The following is a 27,163-nucleotide window of genomic DNA, read 5'->3' as shown; positions in this document are numbered from 1 at the left end:
TTGCTTAGTATATGAGAGGAATTGATCTCACATCATCTTTTTTTTTTTTTTTTTTAGATTTTATTTATTTAACAGAGAGAGATCACAAGTAGGCAGAGAGGCAGGCAGAGAGAGAGGAAGGGAAGCAGGCTCCCTGCTGAGCAGAGAGCCCAATGCGGGACTTGATCCCAGGACCCTGAGATCATGACCTGAGCCGAAGGCAGTGGTTTAACCCACTGAGCCACCCAGGTGCCCAATATCACATCATCTTCTAATGCGGTTCTATTATCATCCTCATTTTTTACACATAAAAGGGCTGAGTTTAGAAGCTAAATAACTTATGCAAGTTCACATCATTTGTAATACAGATTTTTTCAAGTACAAGCTAAGGAAAAGTACCTTAAAAGTAAAGAGTAATTTACTTATCTATACCTGGTACAAATTTAAGACCCTGGCAAAGGTCATTTGAAAGTGATTATCCTTGAGTGATAGTGGATAATGATGTACTCTATTGTTAATAAGAGATTGATCAAATTAACTGGATAGTAAGCTATTTTTTTTTAAGTGGCTACAAAAATTTTGTTGTAACATGGAAAAATTCATAGAATACAAAGCAGGTTGCCAATGGAATATAACAATATGAAATAAAAATAACCATCTATATATAGGAAAGTAAAAAGATTAAAAAGAAATATAGCAAATTGATAACAATTGTGGTGAAGTTATAGGAGATTTTAACCCTATCAAAAACATCTATCATTATTTTTCAAATAAAAAAAACTGTACATTATTATTTTAAAATGATTAATTTGCTTAGCAATCACATAGTGAATACCAAGGTAAACATCTTGCCTACAAGAATCCAAACAAAATAAAGTTTTAAAAATTTGATTTGGGAGGAGCCTGGGTGGCTCAGTGGGTTAAAGCCTCTGCCTTCGTCTCAGGTCATGATCTCAGGGTCCTGGGATAGAGCCCCGCATCGAGCTCTCTGCTCAGCGGAGAACCTGCTTCCCTTCCTCTCTCTCTGCCTCTCTGCCTAGTTGTGATCTCTGTCTGTCAAATAAATATATAAAATATTTTTTAAAAATTTGATTTGGAAAGATAAAGAGAATTTAAAGTGAAGGATATTTACACTTGAAACATGGAAAAATTATATACTATTTGCTAAATTACTGTTTGGCAATAACTTGACTGTTGTTTTGCCTTAAAGGTACTTGTCAGCCTGTTCCCAGTGGAAAGAAAGAGAAGATGTCAAGGTAGACTCTTGTGCAGAAAAATCAGATTATTTCCTGGGTCTCTCTTGATCATCAATAGTTGTTGCAAGTCCTGCCTTTCCTCCCAGTCAGAAAACCCTGGGAGAGAATTTGTTCTGCTCTGTTTGCGTGGCACCAAAATACCTACCCAGCTGCCTTTGAACAGACTATGGTGGCTTTGGCTATGGCTTTTTGCTCTGTATCGTAAAATCCCAAGAGAAAGACAGTGTATAAACATAATATTTACTCATTTCCCTTAAGTAGGCATACTCCTAATGTTTGTGGAAGGTTACAGAGTCACTTGATGCAGGAGCCAGGTGGCAATAAATGACAAAGGAAATTCAGCTGAATTGGTTCAAGATGTGTGTTGCTGGGAAACTATGTCTAGGGGCAAATAATTGTATTGATTCCTGGGAAATGGTGACACTATGCAAGTGAACAGACAGGTGCAGCCACACGCACACAGTTAGGCTTTTTGTTCTTAGAGAGATGAAAGATTATAAGAAATACAATTATTTTGCTCTTATTTTGTTTAAAGGTGATGGAAGATTTTAAGGGAAAAAAAGAATAAAGAATTATTTGCCATTGGGTGCCTGGGTGGCACCGTTGTTTAAATGTCTGCCATTGGCTCAGGTCATGATCCCAGGACCCTGGGATCAAAACCTGAAATCATAGGCCTGAAATCTGCTGTTCTTATGTGAAATAAATTGATATAACCTACTATTGGCAAAGAAAACAAACCCCCCCCAAAAAAATACCCCAAAAAACAAACAAAAAAAACCCTGCATCCGGTCACCACTGGGCAGGGAGCCTGCTTCTCCCTCTCTACCTGCTGCTCCCCCTGCTTGTTCTTTCTCTCTCTCTGATAAATGAATAAATAAAATCTTAAAAAATTATTTGCTATAATCATAATAATTATTAACAAGGTGTTTTGCATTCATTATTTTCAAAAGAAATTGTCCCTTTTTGCACGTGAGGAAAATATCGCCCAGAGAGGAGAGGTTCAGTATTTTCTCAAGGTCACACAGTATAGAGAAGAGTTAGAAGATTTGGAATCTAGGTCTGTCAGACTTCGGCCTGGACTCTTCTCATCACAGCTGCCAAGTGATCATCTTCCTTGTGGTTAGAGGAAAATACTAAAATAAAATAAACAATAAGAAACTTCTCTATGGACTCAGAGGATATTGGACATGGCTTTAGATTCTGTTTGTGGGAATTGGATGTATGTTTGCCAATGAAAAGTGTTTCTGATGTTTTCCTAATACATACTAGAGGAAAACAAGTGAGAACCATTCAACTTGCATCTCACCATACAGATGCCAACCTTCTTAACTGCCTCTTTGCAGCCTATCATAGATAAATAGCGTGATGCCTAAGGAGGGTTACATTCTTTTGAGAAAGTCAGACAGGGGTTATGAAGAGGAAGTGGGACAAAAAAAAAACCTGCCACAGGCTGATATCCAAGGACTGGGGACATCAATGATACGGCCATGCATCCCACTGGAATTTGGTCTTAGGGCAAGGCGACAGATGGAAGACAAATGGTGTGTGGAAGAAAGTGTCCCAGTGACAATCTAGGCTCTTGGTTGTCAGCCCTGGGTCTTCCAAGAGTCATTGGAGACAGGAGGAGGTCTTCCATTCTCTTTCTCCTGGGGCAGGCACTGTATCTGGAAGAGAGACTACTGATCATTTGGCCTGCCTTTTTTCTCCACAAAGGCTCAAAGGTGGGTTGGTCCAGTTGGGGCTTCATGATACTTACCAGCGGAACAAATTAGTAACATTCAGCAAATAAAAAACAGTTTCTTCCTCTGTAAAATGGGAATAACAATCCTTACCTCTGAAATGCTGCTTCCTGCTAAATTTCCCTGGCTTCTTTCCTACCAATTACCCCTGTTCATTTATTTAAACTTGGCAACTCATGTTGATCTGTTCTTGTCAGCTGATAACAGAGATCTGATCCTAATTTTCCCCAGGGTCCGGGCTAAGCCCAATTAAGTGAACTTTCATATCTTGTATGAAAGGTACGTTTCACTCCTCTGTCGCTGTTTTTATTTATTTATTTATTTATTTTGCAATACTTAATGTTTCAGTTTAATTTTGACACATTAAAGGGTGACAATCTGGGAAACTTGGATTGTGGGGTAGGGGAAAGAAGGCATTAGGAGTCAAGGGGAAGTAACTCAAGGCTGTTATTCCCTACTCCAATTTATTGAGTCCTTCAACTGCTGACATCCAAATAAATGCAGGCTCAAATTGATAAGATCCTGTATCCAAACTGATGGGAAAATTGTGATAGTGAAAGGAAATGATAAAAATGAAGATTTCATTTTATTTTTAAATTTATTTATTTGTCAGAGAGAGAGGTAGGGAGAGAGAGTGAGCACAGGCAGGCAGAGTGGCAGTCAGAGGCAGAGGGAGAAGCAGGCTCCCTGCCGAGCAAGGAGCTTGATGTGGGACTTGATCCCTGGACACAGGGATCATGACCTGAGCTGAAGGCAGCTGCTTAACTGACTGAGCCACCCAGGCATCCCTGAAGATTTCATTTTAAATGCCTTCTTCTGTTATATTGCAAGAAGGGCTACCAATCAAAGTTTGATTAGATCAACCCCTTTGACTAGACCAAGGCTTGCCCCAGTTTTTCAATGGAAAAATTGTGTGTTTAACTAGCTGTATAACAGTACAACAGATCCTCTTCAATTATATGAAATATAGTTTTTCACACCTTGCAGTTACTTCCTCCTCTGGTGCTAATAACAGTATTTCTGAAATGCTCATGTGGGCTGTTAATGACATGTTGTGCTTCTGCACAAATTATTGGAATCTTAAAATCTGGCTTCAGTCTTACTGATTTCTCAACTGCATACCTTTCAACAGGCTTTAACATCTAAAACAGACAACTATTAACAACTGCCATTCACCAAGGGCCTAGAATCTCTCAGGCACAGTACTGGACTCTTATGCAGGTCATTTCTTTCAACTTTAACAAAAGTCGAATATACTTACATACAGAAATGTGCCCAAAACATGAGCAGAAAGCTGAGTCAGTTATCACTGTTCCCGTTTCTCAGCAAAGACCCTCCCCTCTCTCAAAGACAGCCAATACCTTAACTTCTAACATCTCAGATGAGTTCTCCCTGTTTGTAGAATTTATATAAATGGGAGCATATCATGTAAGTTATATTTTAAAAAGTTATTTCAGTAGCTTTATAAGGAGGATATTGTTAGTCCCATTTTCCAGAAAATGAAAATGCAGTAGAGTGGTTAAGGGATCTGCCCAAGGCAGAGCTTCTAATAAGTGGCTAAATTGTAATTCCACAGGCTTGTCTGAATGCCAAACTGTTTTCTCTCTACACAATTGCCCAAATCAGGATGAATGGTTTTTGGAGGCTCTTCTTCTCAATCTCTGCCACTGCTCACAGGTTTCCATGTAAAGGCTCTATTAGCCTAGAGCGTAGCTAGACTTTCTCCTTTGGCTTGAAGGAGTGTGGCTCAGGGATATAGGGTGATGGTTGAGTTTCTCTGCCTTCTGGTCATTTCTTTCTTTTAATTTTTTTTAAAGCTTTTTTTTTTTTTTAAGCTTTTATTTATTTGACAGAGAGAGACAAAGCGAGAGAGGCAACACCAACAGAAGGGATGGGAGAAGGAGAAGCAGGCTTCCCACTGAGCAGGGAGCCTGATGTGGGGCTCCATCCCAGAACCCCGAGATCATGACCTGAACCGAAGGCAGACGCTTAACGACTGAGCCACCCAGGCACCCCCTGGTCATTTCTTGATTTGTGTTTGATCCTTATTTAGTTGGACACCATTCCTGGCCTAGTGATTAAAGGGCCTGTTTTCTTTTATGGTTTGAATCATATTTGAGGTAGGTGATTACAACATACAAAGTTGGGAATATCTCTGTACACCCCTCCAAGTTTTTGGTGCGATGGCTCATAGAGCTTTTAAAATATCCTCAGAAATAAGGACAATCATGAGAGCCAGATGCTACTTGAATGACTAAAGCTTGGAATATACTGTTTAAACACATACTCCCATTGTGTTAGCATTCTGAGAGGTTTCACTGTTCTATATTTCCCCAACTCACAAATGTTACATCTGCCTACTCTTATAAAATTGTGTAGATTTCAATAAGGAGATATATGTATATATTATTGTTATACACAAACACACTCAGTTTGGAAATACATTTCATTTCTTTAAATAATCATTAATATTAGGTATATAACAAAAGTGAGAGGGCAGAGTTTGGCAGATGTGGAAGAAGCCAGAAGAAGAGGAAAGAAACAGGTCAAGTAAAAACAGGGAGTCAAGAGAAGGAAATTGACTTAGCCTTCAGAGGAAAGTTTATACAGCTCTCTTTGTAGATTCTTCACAACTTTGCAGATCTATAGACCCACGTGATGCTATTTCCCAAGACCCAGGACTTACTATGATTGCTGGGATATATCCCTTTTTCCAATTCCATTGAAGCCTCTCCCATCTCCCTCATATCTCGTAGCACCTGAAAGCCAAAGACAGCTCTATTTAGAGGCTGAAGATTGGGAGTGGGAGTTTCTTATTCATTGAAAACTGAGGGGCACTGAGGCTTCCCTGCTCAAGAGTACCTCCCTACCAGCCTAAATTCTAACAGTTTTTGTCTCTAGGCTTTCTCATGAAAATGTAAGTCTGATACCTGAACAGGACAGTACATTAACTCAGAGTTTTTTCTGGGACCTGATGGGTTTAAACAAACATATATAACATTGGTATTAATGATCACATTCCTTAGATTTAGAAAAAAAATTTGTACTCTACAGTCGGAGTATGAAGAAATTGTTAGGGTTTTAGATTGTTAGGTTAATTCAACAAGGAGGCCATTAGATTGAAGTAACTTTAATGTCTTTGTGGTCTGAGCAAGCAAACCAAAACTCAAGCTTGTAAATGACTCAAGGTAAAGAAATCAAAACCCAAGGACAATCAATCACAAACAGACAACTACACTTTCCCAAATAAGGCAACTGTTTAAGCTATCGCCAACCAAATAATTTCCTTGCTTTGCTTCCATATCTTCTCTAAAAAAGTCTTTTCCCTGGATCCTTTTGGTGGAGCCTTCCTAACCACTTCCAGTTTGGTGCTGCCTGACTGGAATCAATTTTTGCTCAAAATCTTGAAAATTTAATATGCTTCAGTTTATCATGTAACAGTATAAACTCAATCCATGCATCTTCAGTTAGGAGTTTCCTTTGTGGACCAAGATTTTCCATGGGTATGAAATGATATAGAACTGCTACAAATGGCTACAGGTTTGTTGAGGAAGCTTTGGGATTTTGAGATAACATATGTGTAGAAGGGAAAATGTTAGTTTGAGTTAATATAGAATTCTTTACAGGGAAGAAAGTTGTCCATGATAAGCAAAATATCTTTTGGGAGTAGAAAGTACATGACCATCAGGGCTTAGCTAGGCTGAGACCTCGAGTGTAGATGAACTAATTAACAAAATAAATGGACAGGAATGTAATGGTTGCCATGGTGGGCAAATAGAGCTAAACCTGAAAAGAGGGGAAGTGGTAAGAGGGGGACCCAGCATCTAAAGAGAGATGGGAGCTTAAGCGGGGCTGAAGTGGGATATGGCCAAAGGTTGCCTGATATTTTTCTATTATCTAGAATGATGTCTATGTTCTATGTCAGAGAATTCTTAAACTGTCATAGTAGTGGTGGGTGTTTGACTACTAATATAGTAATCACTAAAAATTTGACTTGTCCCTTATATCTGTTGTGATTAGGTTTAACTTCATATAACCCAAAACTTGTAAATACCAATGGTATGAATACATAAATGATTAGTTTTCTTTCTTGTAAAAGTCCTGAGGTAGATAGTCCAGGACCCCTATGGTTGCTCCACAATTATCAGGAGCCAAGTATCATCCTATTTTTCTAATCTGCCATCATTAGTGCACTCATTTTGAAAGTTTCCTCATGGTCCATGGTTCAAGATGGCTGTCAGAACCCAGTCATCACCACTGATCCCAGGAACGGTAAGGGGGAATGTCAAAAGGGCTTACATCAACTGTATGCCCCCTTTTCATTAGTCTTCCTATCTATCTAACAACTTCTGTTTGCATTTCTTTAATCAGAACTACTGTGACATGTTTCTGGGTGGGAAAAAAGTTCAGATAAAAATTTCACAAAAAGAAATAATGAATAATGAACATCCATTTCCATTTTTTTGGTTTGTTTTGTATTGAACTTCTGTTCAGATTAAAGTTCCATTATAAAGGAAGGACTATGTGGTAAGAAACAAATTCCCTGTTTGATGAGTACCTAACCATCTTTAGGATGCATAGCAAATGCTTCCTTCTCTATAAAGCCCTTTCCTAACTCAAACACTATTTCAAATTACTGCTTCCCCTGTACTCCCCAAATATTTCACACTTACCTCTTTAATTGTATTTATTATACTTTATTATAATTAGATTTACACATCTGTTTCCTTTAGTAGATGTCCTTTTCCCATTATCCTTTGTACTTCTCCAAAACCTAACATTATACTTGGCCTATACTGGACAATCAACAAATGTTAGTTGAGAATGAAAGGGAAAAAAGTAGAAAGGTAGTTGTAGATTAAAAACTCAGAAGCTCTGGGAAAAGTTAACAGGGTATCATATTTAAAGCATAACTAGTGTAAACAACCATCTTGGTTTCTCAAGAATGAGGGGTTTTCTATGCCTTCAGTGCTAAAACTAGGGATGTACCAGGCAAACTGGGATGTGTGTCGTCTTACAGAAAACCCTGGTTGCAAATCTAGACATTCATACACTGAATCAAACAAGAAAAAAATAGAAAGTCAAAGGGAATGGCAAGACCATTTCTCTAATAGTGGTAAACAGTCCTTAACAGCTACAGAAAGGAATCTGGAGGCTTTGAGATTAGAAGTCATCAGAGAAGGGTCTAATTCCAGGAAAGATTCAAAGTTGTTTTTATTAAAATGTGGGATTTTCTCTAATCAATACAGAGTTCTACAACAATGATGTCAGTTAAATGTTGACAAATCAGATAAATATGCAGGATGCCAATATCATATGATTGACATTTGCATCACTTTTGGTCTGGTTCTGAAGTCTAAATTATATATCCCAGTTGTAGTAATTAGAACATAGGTTTTGTTTCCAATAATGGAAGTCCAAAACACCAGTGGCTTAAACAACCAGGGGAATTTATTTTTCTGTCAAGTATGTGACTGGACTCACATAGTGGTTCTGCTCCACAAAGTCACTAAGTCTCCAGGCTCCATCTATCTGGTTTTTCCATTATCTCTAGGGGATTGCTTTGTCTACATAATCCATTAAGCCCCTGTGTTCCCATTTCAGGCTACAAGAAGTGAGACGCAACCTGAAAGTTGAATACATTCTTTTTCTTAACATCCCATTGTCCAGCTGAGCACCTGTCCATACCCCCAGAAATCAGTGTCCTCATCTAAGTGTGAAGGTGTCAGGAAAGTATCTTCATTGAGGGTAGCCATGTACTTCAATTAATGTTAGGATTCTATTGCTTTAGAAGAAGGGGAGAATGGAGATAGAGACATCTAGAATTCTTTGCTACCCAGTCAATATAGTAACTAGCATATGTTTATGCCTTACTGTTGCAATAAAACAAATTTACAATTTTTTTAAAAGCATTAAGTACAAACATTAATCATTCCTTCAAAGAGCCTGCCTCCATGGGGCCATGATGTCCAACCCAATCACCTTCTCACAGATGGACAGAAGGAGAAATACACAGCAAGGTCAACCAAAGACTTTAAAATCCCAAACTCATAAGGTAATAGCAACTATCACAGAGGCCAAGATCAGAATGAGGATGATGATGAAGAATGAAGAAAATTAATACTGAAGTAACATTAAAGTGTGGTAGTCCAACTTTATGTATGCATGTGTGTGTGTATTTTTTAAGAAAACTCATGTCTAACATGAGGCTCAAACTCATGACCCTGAGATTAAGAGTCACATGCTCTACCAACTGAACCAGCCAAGTGCTTCTCCAACCTAGTCATTTAATCAATTTTTAAATTATTCACTTTCTTGAAGGAAGGATGATAAACTAGCAGATAATGGTAAAACCAACAAAAGCAACATCCTTATCGATGCACATTCTGAATTGAGACAAGAAGAAGATGGTAAGAGTTTCCCATTTGTTTAACAAATTCCTTTTAGTTTTCATATGCCAGGCACCATGCAAAGTACTTGGAGTCATTCCTTTCTTTTATGTGCCTTAACTAGAATGGATTCTATAATATAAAATGCAAAGAAAATATAGAGGACCATTCTTCTTATCCAATAAGGAGTCTGGGGTTGGCAGAGCTCATCTAGAATGACTTGGCAATGTTCTCAATGGACCAGGGGCATCTGGGTGGCTCAGTGAGTTAAAGCCTCTGCCTTTAGCTCAGGTCATGATCCCAGGGTCCTGGGATCGAGCCCCACATAGGGCTCTCTGCTCAGTAGGGAGCCTGCTTCCTCCTCTCTCTCTGCCTACTTGTGATCTCTGTCTGTCAAATAAATAAATAAAATCTTTAAAAAAATGCACTTCAAAAAAAAAAAAATGTTCCCAATGGACCAGATTCCATCTGTCTTCCTAATCCCCCACCATAGTGCTGACTGAGGCACAGCAAGCAAGGTATAACAGAGACAGTTTAGTCAAATGCCTTGCCAAAACAGGGACCACTAGCTTTCCAGCCTCCAATAGGTGGATCTTTAAAGCCCTCTGTCCAAACACTTAGTTTCCAATTTTACCTGCAGCACTCCATTTACAGGTAATAAATTTTGTATCAGATAAGATTTGTTTTTGGCTTTTAATGATAGGGACCCAAACACTAGTGGCACAAATTATTTCACTTTTCTCAAGTAGTGGGAAGCCAGGAGGGAGGTGGTCCCGGGCTGGAATGGAGGTTATGCTCAGCTATCAGGGACTTAGGATCTTCCTATCTTTCTGCTCAGCCATCTTGAACATGTATGTGGTTTCCTGGGCAAAGAGGACTAATCCAATTCTAGCAAGGCTTCTGAACTCCTGCTAAGAGAAAGAATGTGAAGGACATAAAGTGCCTATCAGCTGAGCACCAATCCATATGCCGTGAAAGATCTTTCCCAGAAATGCCACCCAGTGACTGGTAACTCTGGGTAGAATGATGTCATAAGACCATTGAAACTGCAGAAAGCTTGGAAAACATGTGTTTTTAGCCAAGTCCAGCCACATTGCCTCTTGGAACTAAGCTGAGATCTCTCAGTTAAAAAAAAGAAGGCAAGAGAGATATTGGGTAGGTATCTAGCAGTGACTGCAAAAAACCAATGGTCAAGCCAGTGCAGGGCTTCCTCTTGCCATAAGATACCTCTCTGATGAGAGATCACAGCTGCCCTCTGCATGTGATTCTGCAAAGGACCAACCACAATCTTGAAAGCATCAGATCATTACAAATTTGAATGTATCTACCCAGACACCTCTTCGGGTAATAAAGATATTTTCAATTTATATAGGATTCTTTCTCTGGTTATTTAACAAGTTAGTGGAATTTAAAAATTCATTAAAATTGCTTCAGATCCATCACTGTCATGAATGATGTTAGGAAATATTTGCCAGAAGCCAAACATTTGAACAGCTTTAACCATAGCATCAGAAAAACTACAATTACATTCAGGAAAGAGCTGCTTGATGTGTGACATTAAAATGCAGTTCCCCAGGCAACTGAGAGGAAGATACATTCAGTAACAACAGAGCTTCCATGAATGGCTTAGATCTTACAGAATTTGCAACACCTTTTATTTATTTTTCATTGACAGTTAAATTACCACTTGAAAGCATCTGTTGACTAGAAAATAAATCCTCTACTATGGGTAAACTTGGCATCCTCCAGAAATAAGTACCATGCTAATTGATAGAGGAGGTTAGGAAAAGTGGAGATTCTAGGATGAGATGTGCAGCCCGACCGTCAGACATGGCTGTGTTGGGGATGGCACTCTGTAGATATATATGGGTCAGTGTCCAGATCAACTTTGTCTCAGATGACAGAGCACTTCTTCATTCTTTCCATCATACATGAGTTTGCCAGCCTTTCTTGTTGAATCCTGCTGTTTCACAATGTCTGGTTGGGAGCTCAAAGTATGGGCATTTAGTGGGAAATGTTTCTCAGTGAATAGGTATAATTCTATACTTCCATGATCAGAGGTTGTACAAAGTGCATTTGAAAGATACCAAACTTACAGTATTTACAGTTTTACCTCACAATCTATTACTAAAAAACTTAAAACAAATATTTTTATGTTATTTTAACTTCTGATTGATTTTCAGTTAATCATGAAATAATATTAAGCTTTTCTGTTCTGAATTTAGATTTCCTTGGGTAAATCGACACTTAAATAATCCTTGTCAAAGGGATCTTTTGATAGTTAAAATATTCTTTTGCATTTTAAATGCCTTTACCATTAACAATTGCTAATATTTATCACTCAATTGTTATGTGTCTAGTGCTATTGCAAAACTCTACACGGATTGTCTCCCACCCTCAAAACAAGTCTATGAAGAAGTTCTATTATTAAACCAGCCCATTTTCCAGATAGGGAAACTGAAGCTTTAAGAAGCTAGGAGACTTGGGGCCCCTGGGTGGCTCAGTCGGTTAAGTAGCTGCCTTCTGCTCAGGTCATGATCTCAGGGTCTTGGGATCAAGTTCCACACCAGGCTTGCTCAGTGGGGAGCCTGCTTCTCCCTCTGTCTGCTCTCCCTCTGCCTGTTGTACCCTTGCTTGTGCGCTCTCTCTCTAACAAATAAATAAATAAAATCTTAAAAAAAAAAAAAAGAAGTTAGGAGACTTGTCCGTAGTTACCAAGTTGAAAACTGTTGGATCCAAGGCATGAACCCAGAAAGTGTGACACCACAGGTTTTTTTCTTAAACACTATATGACATGACCCTTATTTTTTTAGCTTGTGAACTTAGATAGTTAGACTTTTTTTAAAAAAGAGTTATTTATTCTTGAGAGAGAAAGAGAAATCGTGTGTGTGAGTAAGGGGAGCGGCAGGGGGGAGAGAGAGAGAGAATCCCAAGCAGACTCCCCACTGAGTGCAGAGTCTAAGGTGGAGCTTTATCTCACACCCTGAACTCTAGGACTGTAAACTGAGCTGAAGTCAGGAGTCGGGTACTTAACCAACTGAACCACCCTGGTGCCCCATACATAGTTTTACTTTTTAAGTGGCAATGATCTCTAGAATTTTTCTGAAATCAATAACAAAAAAAAAGCAGATATGTTGTAGAGGTAACAACAACAAAGAACTTGTTGAATGAATGAATGTAAGCTCCTTGAGGGCATAGAGTTTTATTTTCTTTTTTGTTCACTGTTGCATTCCCTGTCCCTGGCACAGAGCCTGACACAGAGTACATGTTCACTAAATATTGGTTGAATGAATGAATGACACCTGGTCTTGATGACATGATGGGACCAATGGGGCCATAGTAATGGAACCCTTCTCTGAAGTTTATTGACTCAGTTAGAGCAGATTGCAAGCTTAATTTTGGTAATTTCCAAAACCACAAATATTTTGCACATTCTAGATTTCAGACCAAAAAGGGCCCCCTAAACATACCTAGAAATTGACTAAAATCCTGAAAGAATCAACTCAAAGTGAAAGCATTTGGACGATTTCATGAAACTTGACATTTCCCCTTCTTGGCTTTGGATTCTCAACCTTAAGGTTCACATCTGGTTTTGGATCCAATCCAGAATAGGGAAAATTGTCTCTAGGGGTCTTCTGTTAGGGGTCTTCTGTTGGTGCCTACTGACATTGACAAGGTTAAATGGAACATGGATGGAAAGAGGTTTGTTGCATTTTACAGTGAGTGTGCAGATCGTCCTGAGTCAAAGCAGTAACTAAAGGAAGGAATCCCAGGACTGAAGCCGCACTCTCACCCCCCATTGTCAAGCAGACCAAAGAATGCTTCACAGCTTGCTCTCCCTGTGAATTCCACAATCTTAGCACAAGTTAGGGTGGTGACGCATGTGTTGCCTGACTTTTTTCACATCTACTCAGGAAATAGGAACTTAGATTTTGCATTCTCTAACCGTATTTCCTGTGCTGTCATTAACATGTAGCTCACCCAGACAAGAAACACAGCTACAATAACCTTTCCAGAGTGACATTAACCTGACTGCCCACTCTGGGCTTCGGGATCCAATCTTCAGTTGGGGTACTATATGACTTATTCCATACTTGGGATTTTAATGGAATTTATAACTGAGCCCACCCTACAGAATGAGAACCACATACAGTTTATTGGAGTGGTAACTATGAATACCATGCAGTGGCATTCTAATATGAATTTTCAGCTCTTCACTAAAAGCTGGTTGAAACCCTTTGCCAAATGGCTTCGTATCAGCAATTCTATTTTTAATAGAAACACATTCATTTTATTTTAATGTAATAGGAAGAAAAGGGATCTGAAGCAAATCTAAAGGAAGATATTTTGAAAAATATGTATTAGTCAGATTTCTCCAGAGATACAGAACCAATAAAATATATATAGATATATAGAAGAGGAGATTTATTATAAGAATTGGTTCATTTTGTTATGTGGCCAAGAAGTCCCACAATCTGCCTTCAACAAGCTGGAGGGCCAGGAAAGCCTGTGCTGTACTTTCAGTCTGAGTCCACAAGGCCTGAGAACAGGGTGGATGAGGGGGGCTGATGGTATAAGTCCTCACCTGGGTCAGAAAGCACAGGAGCACTGATGTCCAGCATCTGAGGATAGGAGAAGATAGATGTCTCATCCCAAGCACAGAGAGTGAATTTGCCCACCTTTCTGTTCTATTTAGGCCTTCCACGGATTGGATGATGCCTACTCACTTTAGGGAGGGCAATCTGCTAGACTCAGTTCACCAGTTCAAATGCTACTCTCTTCTGCAAACACCTCACAGATGCACCCAGAAATGTTTTACCAGGTTATCTGAGCAACACTTAACCCAGTCAAGTTGACACAAAATTTCTTTGTGGTATTTCTTTAACAATTCCTCTAAAGTTAAAAAAAAAAAAAGAAATTATAAAAACCATGAAATTTTTTTTGATTTTTTACCAATATGTTTCTGCCTATTTTTATTTTTTTAAATATTTTTTAAAAAACTTATTTGAGAGAGAGCGAGAGCGAGCAAGAGAGAGAGAGAGAGAGAGCGAGAGCATGCAAGCTGGGGGAAGGGCAGAGGGAGAATCAGAATCCCCACTGAGCAGGGAGCCAGACACAGGGCTCCTTGATTCTGGGACTCCACAATCACAACCTGAGCCAATGGCAGATGCTTAACTGACTGGGCCACCCAGGTACCCCTAATATGTTTCAGTTTAAATAATATTATTGACTCCTTTATATGAAGGGTGAAGACTACCCATCTCCCTTCTCCAAATCTTGGTTTTGGTTAGTCATATTATTCTTATAATGTCCAGGTTCATACTGTTCATATTCTGTTCTGTAACAATGATTTCAAAATGATTTAGTATTGGCTTTATTCTTAGAATTGTTTCAGTATTTAACAAATTTAAATTGATTTTATATTTAAATGTTTACCATAACTTCTTTATTCTTGAGTTCTTTATTTTGATTACCTCTTAATTAGCAGGACGTCATATCAAATGGTATTCTCAATAAAGAACTTATATGAGATGAGTTGTATTTTCTGAATTCATACATGTTTAAGACGGTGTCCCCTTGTACTTAAATGCTCTCTTGAGTAGGTATAACTTACTTAAAGCTGTAAAACTGTCTCCTCCAAAAAAAAAATTTTTTTTTTTTTTTTTGCAATGATTGTTGCTGTGGAAAAACCAGCGGATAGCTTGTGTCTTTACTCCCAAACCTTTTTAGGCAGTTTATTGTTTCGTTCTGTTTTGTTTTTCTGTGGATGCTTGAAAAATTCTATCCTTGAAACTGTCTTTATCCTTGAAGTTTATCCAGCTTGGCGTTAAGCATTCTGTTTCAAATTTTTTCTAGAACATATTGTTCTTGGAAAATTATAGATATATTCTGCAAATTTTATTTTTAGTTTTTAAGAGAAATATCCTTTTTATTGAGATATAATTCAGATACCATAAAATTCATCCTTTTAAACCATATAGTTCAATAGTTTTTAATATATTCACAAAGTTGTACAAATATCATCACAAATTCCAGGAGATTTTCACCACCCAAAAAGAAACCATACCCTATTAGTGACATGGCAACTACTAATCTACTTTCTGTCTTGATGGATTTGCTTATTCTAGGTATTTTGTATAACAGAATTACACAATATGTGACATTTTGCATGTAGTTTTTTTTACTCAGTATAATATTTTCAAGGTTCATCCATGCTATTGCATATATCAGTACTTTATTTATTTTTTTAATACAATTTTTTATTTTTTATAAACATATATTTTTATCCCCAGGGGTACAGGTCTGTGAATCACCAGGTTTACACACTTCACAGCACTCACCAAAACACATACCCTCCCCAATGTCCATAATACCACCCCCTTCTCCCAAACCCCCTCCCCCCAGCAACCCTCAGTTTGTTTTGTGGGATTAAGAGTCACTTATGGTTTGTCTCCCTCCCAATCCCATCTTCTTTCATTTATTCTTCTCGTACCCACTTAAGCCCCCATGTTGCATCACCACTTCCTCATATCAGGGAGATCATATGATAGTTGTCTTTCTCCGCTTGACTTATTTCGCTAAGCATGATACGCTCTAGTTCCATCCATGTTGTCGCAAAAGGCAAGATTTCATTTCTTTTGATGGCTGCATAGTATTCCATTGTGTATATATACCACTTCTTCTTGATCCATTCATCTGTTGATGGACATCTAGGTTCTTTCCATAGTTTGGCTATTGTGGACATTGCTGCTATAAACATTCGAGTACACGTGCCCCTTTGGATCACTACGTTTGTATCTTTATGGTAAATACCCAATAGTGCAATTGCTGGGTCATAGGGCAGTTCTATTTTCAACATTTTGAGGAACCTCCATGCTGTTTTCCAGAGAGGTTGCACCAGCTTGCATTCCCACCAACAGTGTAGGAGGGTTCCCCTTTCTCCGCATCCTCGCCAGCATCTGTCATTTCCTGACTTGTTGATTTTAGCCATTCTGACTGGTGTGAGGTGATATCGCATTGTGGTTTTGATTTGTATTTCCCTGATGCCGAGTGATATGGAGCACTTTTTCATGTGTCTGTTGGCCATCTGGATGTCTTCTTTGCAGAAATGTCTGTTCATGTCCTCTGCCCATTTCTTGATTGGATTATTTGTTCTTTGGGTGTTGAGTTTGCTAAGTTCTTTATAGATTCTGGACACTAGTCCTTTATCTGATATGTCGTTTGCAAATATCTTCTCCCATTCTGTCAGTTGTCTTTTGATTTTGTTAACTGTTTCCTTTGCTGTGCAAAAGCTTTTGATCTTGATGAAATCCCAATAGTTCATTTTTGCCCTTGCTTCCCTTGCCTTTTGCGTTGTTCCTAGGATGATGTTGCTGCGGCTGAGGTCGAAGAGGTTGCTGCCTGTGTTCTCATCAAGGATTTTGATGGATTCCTTTCTCACATTGAGGTCCTTCATCCATTTTGAGTCTATTTTCGTGTGTGGTGTAAGGAAATGGTCCAATTTCATTTTTCTGCATGTGGCTGTCCAATTTTCCCAGCACCATTTATTGAAGAGGCTGTCTTTTTTCCATTGGACATTCTTTCTTGCTTTGTCGAAGATTAGTTGACCATAGAGTTGAGGGTCTATTTCTGGGCTCTCTATTCTGTTCCATTGATCTATGGGTCTGTTTTTGTGCCAGTACCATGCTGTCTTGATGATGACAGCTTTGTAATAGAGCTTGAAGTCCGGGATTGTGATGCCACCAACGTTGGCTTTCTTTTTCAATATCCCTTTAGCTATTCGAGGTCTTTTCTGGTTCCATATAAATTTTAGAATTATTTGTTCCATTTCTTTGAAAAAGATGGATGGTACTTTGATAGGAATTGCATTAAATGTGTAGATTGCTTTAGGTAGCATAGACATTTTCACAATATTTATTCTTCCAATCCAGGAGCATGGAACATTTTTCCATTTCTTTGTATCTTCCTCAATTTCTTTCATGAGTACTTTATAGTTTTCTGAGTATAGATTCTGTGTCTCTTTGGTTAGGTTTATTCCTAGGTATCTTATGGTTTTGGGTGCAATTGTAAATGGGATTGACTCCTTAATTTCCCTTTCTTCTGTCTTGCTGTTGGTGTAGAGAAATGCAACTGATTTCTGTGCATTGATTTTATATCCTGACACTTTACTGAATTCCTGTATAAGTTCTAGCAGTTTTGGAGTGGAGTCTTTTGGGTTTTCCACATATAGTATCATATCATCTGTGAAGAGTGATAATTTGACTTCTTCTTTGCCGATTTGGATGCCTTTAATTTCCTTTTGTTGTCTGATTGCTGAGGCTAGGACCTCTAGTACGATGTTGAATAGCAGTGGTGATAATGGACATCCCTGCCGTGTTCCTGACCTTAGCGGAAAAGCTTTCAGTTTTTCTCCATTGAGAATGATATTTGCGGTGGGTTTTTCATAGATGGCTTTGATGATATTGAGGTATGTGCCCTCTATCCCTACACTTTGAAGAGTTTTGATCAGGAAGGGATGCTGTACTTTGTCAAATGCTTTTTCAGCATCTATTGAGAGTATCATATGGTTCTTGTTCTTACTTTTATTGATGTGTTGTATCACATTGACTGATTTGCGGATGTTGAACCAACCTTGCAGCCCTGGAATAAATCCCACTTGGTCGTGGTGAATAATCTTTTTAATGTACTGTTGAATCCTATTGGCTAGTATTTTGTTGAGTATTTTCGCATCTGTGTTCATCAAGGATATTGGTCTATAGCTCTCTTTTTTGGTGGGATCCTTGTCTGGTTTTGGGATCAAGGTGATGCTGGCCTCATAAAATGAGTTTGGAAGTTTTCCTTCCATTTCTATTTTTTGGAACAGTTTTAGGAGAATAGGAATTAGTTCTTCTTTAAATGTTTGGTAGAATTCCCCCGGGAAGCCGTCTGGCCCTGGGCTTTTGTTTGGAGATTTTTAATGACTGTTTCAATCTCCTTACTGGTTATGGGTCTGTTCAGGCTTTCTATTTCTACCTCGTTCAGTTGTGGTAGTTTATATGTTTCTAGGAATGCATCCATTTCTTCCAGATTGTCAAATTTATTGCCGTAGAGTTGCTCATAGTATGTTCTTATAATAGTTTGTATTTCTTTGGTGTTAGTTGTGATCTCTCCTCTTTCATTCATGATTTTATTTATTTGGGTCCTTTCTCTTTTCTTTTTGATGAGTCGGGCCAGGGGTTTATCAATTTTATTAATTCTTTCAAAGAACCAGCTCCTACTTTCGTTGATTTGTTCTATTGTTTTTTTGGTTTCTATTTCATTGATTTCTGCTCTGATTTTTATGATTTCTCTTCTCCTGCTAGGCTTAGGGTTTCTTTCTTGTTCTTTCTCCAGCTCCTTTAGGTGTAGGGTTAGATTGTGTACCTGAGACCTTTCTTGTTTCTTCAGAAAGGCTTGTACTGCTATATATTTTCCTCTCAGGACTGCCTTTGTTGTGTCCCACAGATTTTGAACCGTTGTATTTTCATTATCATTTGTTTCCATGATTTTTTTCAATTCTTCTTTAATTTCCCGGTTGACCCATTCATTCTTTAGAAGGATGCTGTTTAGTCTCCATGTATTTTGGTTCTTTTCAAACTTCCTTTTGTGGTTGAGTTCTAGCTTTAGAGCATTGTGGTCTGAAAATATGCAGGGAATGATCCCAATCTTTTGATACCGGTTGAGTCCTGATTTAGGACCGAGGATGTGATCTATTCTGGAGAATGTTCCATGTGCACTAGAGAAGAATGTGTATTCTGTTGCTTTGGGATGAAATGTTCTGAATATATCTGTGATGTCCATCTGGTCCAGTGTGTCATTTAAGGCCTTTATTTCCTTGCTGATCTTTTGCTTGGATGATCTGTCCATTTCAGTGAGGGGAGTGTTAAAGTCCCCTACTATTATTGTATTATTGTTGATGTGTTTCTTTGATTTTGTTATTAATTGGTTTATATAGTTGGCTGCTCCCACGTTGGGGGCATAGATATTTAAAATTGTTAAATCTTCTTGTTGGACAGACCCTTTGAGTATGATATAGTGTCCTTCCTCATCTCTTATTATAGTCTTTGGCTTAAAATCTAATTGATCTGATATAAGGATTGCCACTCCTGCTTTCTTCTGATGTCCATTAGCATGGTAAATTCTTTTCCACCCCCTCACTTTAAATCTGGAGGTGTCTTCGGGCTTAAAATGAGTTTCTTGGAGGCAACATATAGATGGGTTTTGTTTTTTTATCCATTCTGATACCCTGTGTCTTTTGACAGGGGCATTTAGCCCATTAACATTCAGGGTAACTATTGAGAGATATGAATTTAGTGCCATTGTTTTGCCTGTAAGGTGACTGTTACTGTATATGGTCTCTGTTCCTTTCTGATCTACCACTTGTAGGCTCTCTCTTTGTTTAGAGGATCCCTTTCAAGATTTCCTGTAGAGCTGGTTTGGTGTTTGCAAATTCTTTCAGTTTTTGTTTGTCCTGGAAGCTTTTAATCTCTCCTTCTATTTTCAATGATAGCCTAGCTGGATATAGTATTCTGGGCTGCATGTTTTTCTCATTTAGTGCTCTGAAAATATCATGCCAGCTCTTTCTGGCCTGCCAGGTCTCTGTGGATAAGTCAGCTGCCAATCTAATATTTTTACCATTGTATGTTACAGACTTCTTTTCCCGGGCTGCTTTCAGGATTTTCTCTTTGTCACTGAGACTTGTAAATTTTACTATTAGGTGACGGGGTGTGGGCCTATTCTTATTGATTTTGAGGGGCGTTCTCTGAACCTCCTGAATTTTGATGCTCGTTCCCTTTGCCATATTGGGGAAATTCTCCCCAATAATTCTCTCTAGTATACCTTCTGCTCCCCTCTCTCTTTCTTCTTCTTCTGGAATCCCAATTATTCTAATGTTGTTTCGTCTTATGGTGTCACTTATCTCTCGAATTCTCCCCTCGTGGTCCAGTAGCTGTTTGTCCCTCTTTTGCTCAGCTTCTTTATTCTCTGTCATTTGGTCTTCTATATCACTAATTCTTTCTTCTGCCTCATTTATCCTAGCAGTGAGAGACTCCATTTTTGATTGCACCTCATTAATAGCTTTTTTGATTTCAACTTGGTTAGATGTTAGTTCTTTTATTTCTCCAGAAAGGGCTTTTATATCTCTCGAGAGGGTTTCTCTAATATCTTCCATGCCTTTTTCGAGCCCGGCTAGAACCTTGAGAATTGTCATTCTGAACTCTAGATCTGACATATTACCAATGTCTGTATTGATTAGGTCCCTAGCCTTCGGTACTGCCTCTTGTTCTTTTTTTTTGTGTTGAATTTTTCCGTCTTGTCATTTTGTCCAGAGAAGAGTATATGAAGGGGCAAGTAAAATACTAAAAGGGTGGCAACAACCCCAGGAAAATATGCTTTAACCAAATTAGAAGAGATCCCAAATCGTGAGGGGGGAGAAAGGGGATAAAAAGAGGTTCAAAAAGGAAGAAAGAAAAAAAAGAAGAAAAAAAAGAAAGAAAAAAAAAAGAAAAGAATTTAAAAAAAAAAGAAAACACCTAAGAAAAATATAAAAAAGAAAAAATATATGTATTAGATAAACTAGTAAAAAATCGTTAAAAAAGAAAAAGGTAACAGTTAAAAAAAAAATTTTACCCGAAGGCGAGAAAAAAAAACAAAAAATGAAAAAGAAAAAAATTAAATTAATCGCAAGACTAAAAAAAATCACAGGGAAAAAGCCATGAGTTCCGTGCTTTGCTTTCTCCTCCTCTAGAATTCTGCTGCTCTCCTTGGTATTGAAACCGCACTCTTTGGTAGGTGAACTTGGTCTCGGCTGGATTTCTTGTTGATCTTCTGGGGAAGGGGCCTGTTGTAGTGATTCTCAAGTGTCTTTGCCCCAGGCGGAATTGCACGGCCCTTACCCGGGGCCAGGGTGAGTAATCCGCTTGGGTTTGCTTTCAGGAGCTTTTGTTCCCTGAGCGCTTTCTGTAGAGTTCCGGAGGACTGGAATGAGAGCCCAGGGCCGCACTCCTCAGTGCGCCTTCAGAGAACCGCGCCCAGTTACTCCCGTCTGCCTGACCTCTGGCCGCGCTCGAGCTCACCGAGCCTGCGACCGGTTCAAGGTCACCCCGAGCTGCGAGCTTACTGTCGGCTCTGTCTCTGCAGCCGGCTTTCCCGTTCCAATACCCACAAGCTCTGCGACACTCAGACACCCCCGATCCTTCTGTGACCCTGCGGGACCTGAGGCCCCGCTGACCCCGTGTGGGCTTTGCCCTGGGTAGCCTCTGGAGCGATGTCCCTCAGCGGAACAGACTTTTAAAAGTCCTGATTTTGTGCTCCGTTGCTCCGCCGCTTGCCAGGAGCCGGCCCCTCCCTCCGGGGTCTATCTTCCCGTCGCTTTGGATTCACTTCTCCGCCGGTCCTACCTTTCAGAAAGTGGTTGTTTTTCTGTTTCCAGAATTGCTGTTCTTCTTCTCTTCGATCTGCCGATGGATTTTCAGGTGTTTGCAATCTTTAGATAAGCTATCTAGCTGATCTCCGGCTAGCTGAAGTAGTCTCGGCCTGCTACTTCTCCGCCATCTTGACTCCTCCCCCTCAGTACTTTATTTTTATGGCTGAATAATATTCCAGTGTACATGTATATCACACTTAGTATCACACTTTGTTTATCTATTCATCAGTTAATAGACATTTGGATTATTTCCACTTTTGGGCTATTATGAATAATGGTGCTATGAACATTCATGTACAAGTTTTGTGGGTTTTTTTACTCCTAGGTTTCTACTTGCTGTGGAATTGCAATATGGCAATTCTATGTTTAACTTTTTGAGGAACTGCAGACCATATTCTAAAGCAGTTACAGTGTTTAATATTCCCACTAGCAGTGTATGAGAATTCCAATTTCTTCACATTCTCAGAAACAATTGTTATCATCTTTTTTAATACAGCTGTCCTAGGGGTTGTGAGGCAGTATTCACTTATACCCTAATTTGCATTTCTGCAAAGGCTGATAGCATTAAAAATCTTTTCATGTGCTTCTTGACAATGTATATCTTTGGGAAAACGTCCATTCACTGAATTACTGCCCATCAGTTCTTGGTCTTTTTATTAAGTTGTTAGAGTTCTTTTTTTTTTTTAATATTTTATTTATTTATTTGAAAGAGAGAGAGAGAGATCACAGTAGGCAGAGAGGCAGGAAGGGGTGGGGGTGAAGCAGGCTCCCTGCTCAGCAGAGAGCCCAATGTGGGCCTTGATGCCAGGACCCTGGGATCATGACCTGAGCCAAGGGCAGAGGCTTAACCCACTGAGCCACCCAGCCACCCTAGAGTTCTTTATATATTTTAGATACTAGTCCCTTATCAGATGCATGATTTGTAAATATTTTCTTCCATTCTCTGTGTTATATTTTCCCTTTTTTGACAGTGTCCTTTGAAGCACAAAAGTTTTAAATTTTGATGAAGTCTAATTTATCTTTTCTTTTTTCTTTCATTTAGTTACTTCCATTTTGGGTGTCATTTCTAAGAAATCTAATTGGGTGATCCAAGGACATGAAGTTTTATGCCTATGTTTTCCTCTAAGAGTTTTATAATTTTGGCTCTTATGTTTAGGTATTTGATCTAATTGACTTAATTTTAGTATATGATGTGAGATAGTGATCCAAATTCTTTCTTTTTTTTTATTATAGTTGACATACAATGTTAAATTAGCTGCAGGTGTATAACATAGTGAATTAACAATTCTATTCATTATAGAGAACTCACCATAATAAGTGTAGTCACATTTGTCACCATATGCTATTAGAATATAACTGACTACATTCCCTAGGCTATACTTTTTGTCTTAATGATTTATTTTATAACTGGAAGTTTATACCTTTTAATCCCCTTCACCTATTTCACCAATCCCCACGTTCTTTTTTTTTACTACATGCAAGAGGATGTCCACTTACCTTGGTACCAATTGTTGAAAAGACTCTTTATCCCATTTAACTGTCTTGATACTCTTGTTGAAAATCAATTGCATATAAATATAAGGGTTTCTTTCTGGTACAGAAATATGCTTGTATTATATCTTTGACTACATTCTCTCTCATTTGTTGTGTTCCCTATCTTTGGAACCCTAATTATTCTTATGCTGGATCATCTTTGTCTTCTCTAAAAGTTTTTATCTTTCTCTCTTATTCTGCATTCATTCACCTGCTTTCTTCATGTCAGTAATTACATTTTCTGCAGTATCTATTTTATACATGGTTCTTTTTAAGAAATTCCATAATAATGATGGTTCTCAATTCATTTACTTAAATCTGTAACTCCTTTTTCAATTTTATTATTCTATTATCTCAATTTTTTTTTATCATATTGAACTCATATTTTTTAAGTTGTTTTGTAGCATAAAACATTTGTGAGGAATTTTCTTCTGTTCCATGAGCTTTATTTCTTAATCAGGTGCATTCTTTGTCTTCATGTCTTCTATATGGTATATTATTCACACCATTGTTTAGTTTTGTTTATTTGGCTATTGTATGTTTGCTCTGGTTGCCATGCTGATTCTCTGTTCCATCCATGCATAATATTATTGAGGATGACTTCTTTGTGTTCCCATTGCTGTGGAAGCTCATTTGCTTTCCTGACTCTGCTACAGTTTGGGGGTTGAGGTGACTGTGATATATGCTTATGACATATGACTGTGATATATGGTTGAGGGATTGTGAAGGTTGGGATGGTGTTCATCTGTCATAGAGCACACTCTTCATTAGTATCCCCCCCCCTTTTTTTTAGCACATGTTAGTTCTTTTGAGGTGATTTAAGATCCTCTGCCAGGGACATGTGACATTTGGCGTACATCTACCCTTCCCTTGAGAGCCGTTGATCATTCCTTTCCATCTCAGAGAATCTGTTCAATGTTCCATTTTTCTCTCCAAACGTTGTTCCATTCCTCCTCAGTTAGAGGAGAAAAAAAGATAAGGGCCTCAGTTTAGTTTGTTTCGCCTGACATTTGGGGGATTTAGTGAGACATCTCAGGATCGTATTGACTTCTGGAAGTTAGGAGTGGAATGATGACACTTTTCTTGTCCATCTTTCCACCTTAATCAAGAATATCCTCTTAAGGGGCGCCTGGGTGGCTCAGTGGGTTAAGCCGCTGCCTTCAGCTCAGGTCATGATCTCAGGGTCCTGGGATCGAGTCCCGCATCGGGCTCTCTGCTCAGCAGAGAGCCTGCTTCCTCCTCTCTCTCTGCCTGCCTCTCTGCCTACTTGTGATCTCTGTCTGTTAAATAAATAAATAAAATCTTTAAAAAAAAAAAAAGAATATCCTCTTAAGTTAGAATCTCAAATATAAAATCTTCATCCAGTGCATTTAAAGAAATTTACTTTTTTCCAGTTAAAAGTGCCAAATGCCTAAGGTTAGTTTACCTGTTACCCTTGGTAAGTGACTATATATTTCTATAGCATTACAATATTCAATCTCTGTGTATCTTACTCATCTGCTTCTCTGTTCTGCTACTATCCTAAAAATGGGAGAATTGAAAAAAAATTCCTTGGTTTTTTGATAGAAAGCAATTCCCAGGTTGGGTCCAAGGTGAAAATGGGTCCCTTACTGGATTAGAAAACCTAGATACCATTACAATTTCTGACTGTGAAAGCTCATAGTTTTACTGTTGAAATAATTTGTGTTAATAAATTCTGGGGAATATGTCTCTCTTATTTTAGTTTATTCCTCCCTCTTCTCTCATTTCTACTTATAACCACCCTCACCAACAACCTACATTTCACTGTTAAACTGTGTCTATAATGGTGATTGTAAAGCTTCCTTGTATTACCTTCGGGCATTTGGCTGAAAGGCACTGCCTGCATTTAACAAGTAAATATTTCATAGAACAAATCCAGAGACTTTGTACTATTTGGTAACAAAAGTGCTGATGCCTCAGTGGCAGTGTTTATAAGAAAATTTAATTTTTAGGGTAAAAATTTAATTAGAAATTGTCTTTAGAGAACAGTAGTTAATGTTTACAAATGTTTTTAAAGGTAGGCACAAGATTGCCACTAAAAAATCTTATTGAAAATGTGTCTACAGAATCCTTCCGCTTTTAAAAGTACCTCACTTGGTGTCTTTGTTTTCATTAGCTAAAACAAGGCCATTCTGTAATGTTGTCTCCAACTATGCTGAAACAGTTTGAGACCCAGTGGATAACTCTGACCAGAAAATACCACTGGACAGTGGACAGTGCAGTTATAGGGAAAAAATGTTGCAGGATCTTGCTGAGGGGGGGAAAACTCACAAAAATGTTAGCAGACTAACAAAGAGCCCAAGGGATGGTCATATTTCTTGATTTATGTAGTTTGGTATTTAATGCATATAGAAATTCAGTAACTATCTTTAAAAACCACGTTGGCAAGAACACTTCTATTTTATTTATTTATTTTTAAAAGATTATTTATTTATTTATTTATTTGACAGGCAGAGATCACAAGTAGACAGAGAGGCAGGCAGAGAGAGAGGGGGAAGTAGGCTCCCTGCTGAGCAGGCAACCTGATGTGGGCCTGAATCCCAGGACCTTGGGATCATGACCTGAGCTGAAGGCAGAGGCTTTAACCCACTGAGCCACCCAGGATCCCAGAACACTTGTATTTTAGAGTAAAGATGCCAAGATGGCCGAGGAATTTCCGTATTTCTTTCCTTGATGCTTAGAACAGGGCTATGTCTGGAGCAGATATTCAATAGATACTAATAGGTACAATAGATACTAATTAGTAATTACAATGACTATATTCGTATGGAACGATTTCAGAGGCTTCTCTCCTGGTTTGTATGATCTGAAGCTTTTTAATAACTGTATATATGTCAGAAAGTCAGCATTAGAAACCCTCTGCAGCAAATCATACGTTATTAATTCGATTCCTGTTTTAAAACTTACCTTTGACATTATGAAATAATTCTTCAAGTGAGGCAAACAGCCAATTAAAAAAAAAAAAAAGCCCCCTTTTTAATCTTAAGGAAAACAGTCAAAGCTGATGTCCCTGACTACGAATCCAGCTGATCAATAACGTTTCACAATTTGTACCAACACTAGGGGAAAGGAGCGAGCTTAGCACGTCACTCTAAAACGATCAGTACCAAATTACCCCACAGCACAAATGAATTTCTAATCCAAGTCCTAACTTTTCTTCTCTTGTAAATCAATTTTTCTCCAGACCCTCACAAACACCATCGTCCTAGGTACAGAGACTCACGCGAGGACCAACTTGGTGTAACACTCTCCCTCGGAGCAGAGAGAGGGTTCTCGTAGGTGGCAAGTGCGTGGGACAATTTTTAACTAACCAACGCAGGAGTTTCGTGTCATTTTATTCTCTTGCCCCAAAAGCATAAGAGTTGGTTTCCTTACCCACAATCTTCTCCCCTTGAAGCCACCTGTTGGGTCCTCTTTTGCAGAGCTAGGGGACCAGTGCACTCCTAAAGCAGCGTTTTCCTCGCCCAGGAGAGGGCTGGCGGTGCGCGCAGAGCATGCCCCCCTCGCCAAGGTTCCAGCACCCGACGCCCGCCTCCTTTCGGATTTGGTTCACACTGCAGCAGCCGGAGTAGTCCACCCCTTCCTCCCGGCTGGCGCCAGAGGGGTCCCCCGCGAGGCCGCTTCACCGCCCCCGGCGGGGGCCTTTCCGCAGCTCGCGGGGTCCATCCCCGCCCCCCCCCCCAGCGCCCCTCCCTCGGGGCCACCCCCGTGAGGAGCCCAGCCGCGGACAGGCGAGGGGGCGGGGCGAGCGCCTGACGCGCGGAGGCTCCCGCCAATGGGAACGCCCCGCGGCGCCGGCCGAGC

General features: G+C 39.0%; 1 long non-coding RNA gene across 1 annotated transcript; it reads right to left on the bottom strand.

Moving 5' to 3' along the window:
- On the bottom strand, window positions 1–27,104 carry LOC131836592 (uncharacterized). The gene is made up of 3 exons (XR_009355687.1): window positions 26,735–27,104; window positions 5,661–5,733; window positions 1–2,899 (listed from the first exon to the last, which is right to left on the bottom strand). It is a non-coding gene; the product is annotated as an uncharacterized LOC131836592 (long non-coding RNA).
- Between the last annotated feature and the right edge of the window lie 59 nt (window positions 27,105–27,163).

The sequence above is a fragment of the Mustela lutreola genome, chromosome 7, assembly GCF_030435805.1.
Source record: "Mustela lutreola isolate mMusLut2 chromosome 7, mMusLut2.pri, whole genome shotgun sequence".
Classification (NCBI taxonomy): domain Eukaryota; kingdom Metazoa; phylum Chordata; class Mammalia; order Carnivora; family Mustelidae; genus Mustela; species Mustela lutreola.
Note: the sequence above shows the minus strand (reverse complement) of the source record. Positions and strands in the feature narration are given on the sequence as shown.